This window comes from Lates calcarifer, linkage group LG14 (assembly GCF_001640805.2).
Source record: "Lates calcarifer isolate ASB-BC8 linkage group LG14, TLL_Latcal_v3, whole genome shotgun sequence".
NCBI lineage: Eukaryota > Metazoa > Chordata > Actinopteri > Centropomidae > Lates > Lates calcarifer.
Genome location: NC_066846.1, coordinates 7,078,360 through 7,084,648, shown reverse-complemented (window position 1 = coordinate 7,084,648; position 6,289 = coordinate 7,078,360).

The following is a 6,289-nucleotide window of genomic DNA, read 5'->3' as shown; positions in this document are numbered from 1 at the left end:
CAGCAACACCTGGTGGCAGTCTACACCACCGCAGCAGTGTTGGACTAACTGTGGCTCACAAATGTGGCCTGTGTAACATGTTTTCAGCCTGATGTCACCTCAATATTTTTTCATGTGATTCCAGTGGAGATTGAAGGCGGCAAGGACGCATGATTTTCATTAAAATTAACCACACAAACATCTCAGATGAGTGAGAAAGTCCTATCAGAACTGGAGTTCATGGTCTTCTGTCCTGTTTGTGCAGCAGGTAAACATGCAGCCGCTTCTGTTTAAGGAGCAAAAACTGTGATCATTTGAAGATAATGGAAACTGTTTTGTCTATAACTGGTTTGAGTGTGTAAACTTGATGAAGAGACTAATTCAGGTGTCAGAATACACCTGTTTTTATTATCTAACAGGAAGCTCAAGACTCAATCACTCTTGTTGTTATTTTACAGACTAATTATAAATATAAACTTTTTATTTGTGTTTGTTTTTGTATTTACAAGTCAAAAATAATACCCTTCCAATTACAAAACGATCTGTTTTTTGTTGTGTGTTTGATTTTCTAATTTCTGTTTTAGCATTGACGACAGTTCACTCTGAATTCCTTTGTTGCTCTGTACTTTTAGAGATTAATTCACACAGGAAGCATCACATCCATCTTTTTTTCTCCTTTAAAAACTAACTTACTTACAGATTAACCCTTAAGTTCCCAAAAGAGAAACTGTATTTGTTTTTTGTTGTTGTTGTTGTTGTTGTTTTGCTTCTGGCATTTGCATTAATCCAACTCAAAGTCTCATATCAGCTTTGTTTTCTTTTTCAGAATAACCAGGTCTGAAGATGAAGAAATATTTCATGTGCTCGCCTTCAAGATTAATGAGGTTCGCCTTGAAAATTTCTTTTTCAAAATATATTTATTAGAATTCAGACGGTGTCAAATATGACAACTTATCACAGAGCAGTAATTTAACTAATCAGTGAAAAGCTGCAGGTTTTTAAAGTAACTGGAAGCAGCCTCATAACTAATAAATAACAGGCAACTTTTTCAGCTGAAGTTTACATCAGTGTTTTACCTCCTCTAAAATACCTTTAATATACATGACTGACCTGTGTCCGTGCGGAGGGGTAAATATTAAAGAAAAGATTTCATTATAGAAGTTTCACCCCCTGCTGTCCTTCAAGTTCAGGTCAATGACTATTTAAAGAAACAGACTTTACTACAGTGACTCTCTTATCGTCCATCATGATGAATACAAACTTTAACTTTATTGAAAACTTTTTAGATGGGTATTTCACACATTACTTTTCACATTACATCTCGCAGAGAAGATGAGGGACTTTACGGCACTCTTTATTTCTCTCTGGATCATTTCCAGCCGTCATACAACCAATCTTCAATAAACACTGCTTCTGAAAATACTATTTCAGACGCCACTGAAGGCAACAACACGGTTTGAAAATGTCGCCTTCAAAAACCATTTTTGGTTGTTTTTAACTGCAGCAACGACGAGGCAGAAAGCACAGGAGTTAAATAGAGACGGGTTCAGAAAGAGAGAGAGAGAAAAAGTTTGAGGAAACTCTGCGTCTCTCTCTCTCTCCCTCCCTCCTTTGGGACAGGAACTAAACCCGGACTCAGCAGAACCCAGAACCGCTCCTTCTGCTGCTGCACGAAGCCAAAAAATCATGACAACAAGCGTTTAGACCGGAGCCAGATGAAGCAGTGAGGCATCAGTTTAGTAAGAAAACAGGAGGTTATATTTAAAAATCCGTCTTTATTGGTCGTTTGTGACTCCTGCTAAAGTAAAGTTAAATCCTTATGAGTAAAGTACAAGTATCTGTGTATAGCATTTTAAACTGAATTAGACTACAACTTCTGTTATTATTATTATAAACAATATCAGTAGTGGCAGCATTTACAGTGGCAGAATAGTGTTAGTTGAGTTCATGTGTAGTACAACATACATTAACTATGAGCTTGCTACAGCGGGAATACAAGATAAATCGCGTATAAATTATTCAGGTGTTGGATGTATTGGTAATGTATATGCTGTTAAACTCGGAGCTGAAGGCGGTTAATAGAAAAAAATAGTATATTTATCCTGAATCAGTGATTTAAATCGACCATAAGCTACAGTTTGTCGTTTTAAGCTCAAAAAACTAAAACAAGTGATTTTTTTGGTTAATTTTTAGTGTATCTTGTCAGCCTTAAGGCCTTATAATACTTAATTTTATTACTTTCTTAAATATGTGCATGTGTTCATATGGTTCTCCATTTTCAAAAGTGTAAAATAACATAATTTTATCAGCATTTTCTTTATCGATATCTTTTGTCTTTGACTACTTTCAAACTCCTGGTGGACTGAACAGGCTCATTATTACACTCAGCTGTAGCCTGTACACAAAAACAAACAGAAAGAAAGAAACTCAAGTTATTCGCAGCACTGAAGAAACTGAGCACTGAGCTTTAATTCTCTATCAGTAAAAATCCACATATTCTGAATTTCCGACTTTCGTTTAAATCAACAGCAGTCGTGCGCACTGCTCCTGCAGATGCACAGGTATTTTTTAGTCACTGGCTGGAACGAAATTCTAACGCCACAGTCTTGTACTTTGCTTTTCTTACACGTTTCTTTTGTATTGTGCAATGTTATTTCAGTTCAGAAGAAACTGCGGATAAAACTGTAAAAACGAAAAAAAAATGTGGGTGAACTATTTCATTTGACGTCCATCGCCAAAACTGGGAAAACAATACATATATTTTTATTTTATTACTTTTCTCCTACTGAGGCAATGTGTTCAGACTACTTGAATCAGTCTGACTTCAGCCTCTGTGATTTCATCATAAAGACGAGGCCGGTCTGTTTGTTACCGTGGATAATAAACTGTAAAATCGGTGCGTAAAACTGAACGTTCATCATATTCCTCCTGCGTTTTATGCCTCGTCCTCCACATTTTTTCTCCACCTCCCTCCAAGGTTTCATCTCAACAAAGCACCTGCATTATGACAGATTTTTCTCCTCAGCAGCAGCAGCGGCAGCTATACGGCTTTCTTAACGGATAAACTTGTTTTAAATGATCAGAAATCCTCCAGATGCTCGTTTTTGACCGAAACCCCTCCGTTATTAAAAACAGACGCTTTATAGAGGCTTTTTCAATCTTATATAAAAGCTTATGAAATCAGTAAATACATGGGTTTGGTGTTTAATGCAGAAATCTTGGCATCTGCACACACCGTGATTTTTACTGTACCCTGAACGTCACACTGCATCTGAAATTAAGTAAAAAATCTCGACCTGAAATCTCTGTTTCATGGAGTTCTGCACGCGGTCAGGTGTTTGTCATTCCTGCACAGATTTGTCTGGAGCTTGTGTGTGTGTGTGTGTGTGTGAACTCTGCGTGGCCCCGTGGCCTCCCTCTGACCTCCGGGATTACAGTAATCTCTGTCGATTGATCTGATTGATCAGGTTCATCTCCACGAGGCCGCAATCCAGGCGCACACGGGGGGGGGGGATGAGGCAGTGTGGTGTGTGTGTGTGGTACAAATAAACGAACTTTTTTCTCTCTCTCTTCTCTTGTGGCCTGTGGACAGACACAGGCAGAGAGCAGATATGGGTTTTTAACTCTGGCTACAGGCATCAGTGTCATGAAGCAACAGATATATGGTCCTTTATCTGCAATAATGTGATGTAATTGGGATTCAGAACAGCTGATATATGAAAATAAGTTCAGAATAAAATGGGTTTTGAAGTCTAATATAGAGGAATATCTTCAGATTGGATCATTACCAGTAAAAAAAAAAAAAACATGAAGGATCCAGTTTCTCCCTCTGTCATCAGGGGATACAACAACTTCCTGGAACATTAATGAAATTATTTTACAGTGAACACTTCTTAGAGGCAGGAGGCTCTGCTATAAGTGATCTAAAATAGGAAACATTGTATATAATATAACCTTTAGGAGACTGGGTTGCGTAATTCCATTTAAAACATTTTTTTTTTTTTAAATAACCTGAGATGAGATTTTACACAAATGATCAGAAGGAAAGAAAATAAAGATGGAATTGCAGGTTTCACAGATCAACACTGACTGTCCAACAGTGTCCAATTAAAGGAGTGTTACAGGAGTGTGGACAGGCCAATTTACTATCAGCAGTAGTATTTAGTGATGTAAAAATACTGTGTAACAGGTAAAAGTCCTGATTTTAAAGTACAAGTGCAGAGGTAGTGTCAGCAAAATAAAAGTTATTATACAGAATGGCCATTATTATTTTTAGGCTGTTCATGCATTATTGTGTAAACAGCTTTTTAATGTTGCAGCTGGTCGAGATGAAGCTAATTTTAACGCCTTAATTCAGTTGCTTCAAACTGATGAACTTTTTAAATCTATTTTATTTTATTTATTTTATGGTCCTCATGTATTTTTTTCTGCTATAATATAAAGGCCAGAGCGTGTCCCATGTACAGATATATTTGTGTTTACTAATGGACCCCAAGAAGACAAGAGAGTGTATCAGTGGAAACTAATCTGGATCCTGGATCCTGGAACAATAAACAGCTATTAAATAAATGCAGTGGAATAAAAAGTACAGCACTTCCCTCTGAAATGTGGTGGAGCATATTTATAAAGTAGCAGATGATGGAAATACCTTAGTTAAGTACCTCAAAGTAGTACTTATCTGTTTGCCTTTTTATGATCTATGTCTTCCTCTTTTAGTCTGTTTACATTTTTTACCAGCCTACCAAGAAATGACTGGATCAGCTGGCTGACTGGAGGTGTCAGTTGGTGCAGTAAATATCCTTTATGGCAACACAGAGGCAAAAATGCACCTACAGTTCTTACTACTAATACTACACACAGTATGAAAATGTTCCCTAATACGCCTGAAAGACTGAAATCAAAATATGAGCAGTCTTCAGAAAAGTTAAATGTGGTAAAAATCTGCTTTCTGGAGGTTTTCAGTTGTGCATCAGTAAAAGCAGAGAGGGTGGAAACACTGGAGAGAAAGAGGAAGGAGAAAAAGTGTGTATCTGTGTGTGTGTGTGTGAGTGTGTGTGTGTCACAGCACAGCAGCAGCAATCAGTCCCCTCTTGTCTCGCTGCTGAGTGCAACCCCTGATTGACAGTTTCTATTCATCCTCTGTGAGATTAGGCCAGCTGAAAGGAGTAACGACCCATGGCTGTGTGCAGTAATTATGGCCTCGGATAAGAAAAATAAGAAAAAACACACACGGCAAAACTATAATTATATAATCCCGCTCAAAATGCCTTTTTTCCCCTGCAGTGTTTTCAAAGATGTTTCACCTGTAAAGAGGAAATTCCACCCAGTGTTTCAGTCGTCCCTGCGCCTGAAATTATCTCACAATCACAACAAACTACAGGCTGCACCATCAGCACCAAGCCGGTCGGATGAAAATGGACTGGTGTTTGATAAAGATGGCTCTGCATACATACAGTAAATGACTGTGAATGAGATGTTTTATCTGCAATAGAAAACAAATAGTAACCCCACTTTATGCTCTTTTTATCATGTGGTGCTTCTGACAGCGTTGTGTGTTAACAGCTTATTTGCCAGAGAGGTTCTGTGTGAGCAGAAGGTGCCATCCACATCTCATGAAACATGACTCGAGGCAAGTGTGTGTGTGTGTGTGTGTGTGTGTGTGTGTGTGGAGAGAGGGGTGAACAAAATAACAGGAACACTTGTTAAATCCATCCTAACTTCTGTTTAGACTGATGAGTCTTTGATCATTTCCAGGCTTTGGTCTGTGATGTGGTTGTACTGGATTATATTGTGCATGTGTTGTTCTGTGGATCTGTGCACGTGGCTTTCACCAGTATGGTTTATTATGAGGAGAAATACTGTGTTTTCAAACAGAGCTGATATTTTAAACTGATATTTATATTTAAATCTGAGCATTTGGATGCCAAAAACTGATGTATAGGACTATTTATTGTGTTTGCTTTCATTTTTTATTTTATTTTTTTCAGGTTGTGAGCTTCTGAAACAGCATTTAGGAACATAATAAATAATCAAAAGCAGGATAATCAGGTTTCACACCTTTTTATGACAGAACAACCTAGTTTGGTAAAGGAGTAAAGTCAAATCACTTTTATTTTTGCTGCCCAAAAACACAAATTTATCTCATCTGGTTTTGCAATTGGCACAACACAGGCCGTCCTCTGTCCTTTGACCTTTAATGTGGATATATAAATGTAAAGTCTGGAGTTCATTGAGTATTCTAATGAAGAATACATTTATAGAAACATGTTTTTACACTTGGACATGGCTTTGTTTATGTAGAAACCTCCAC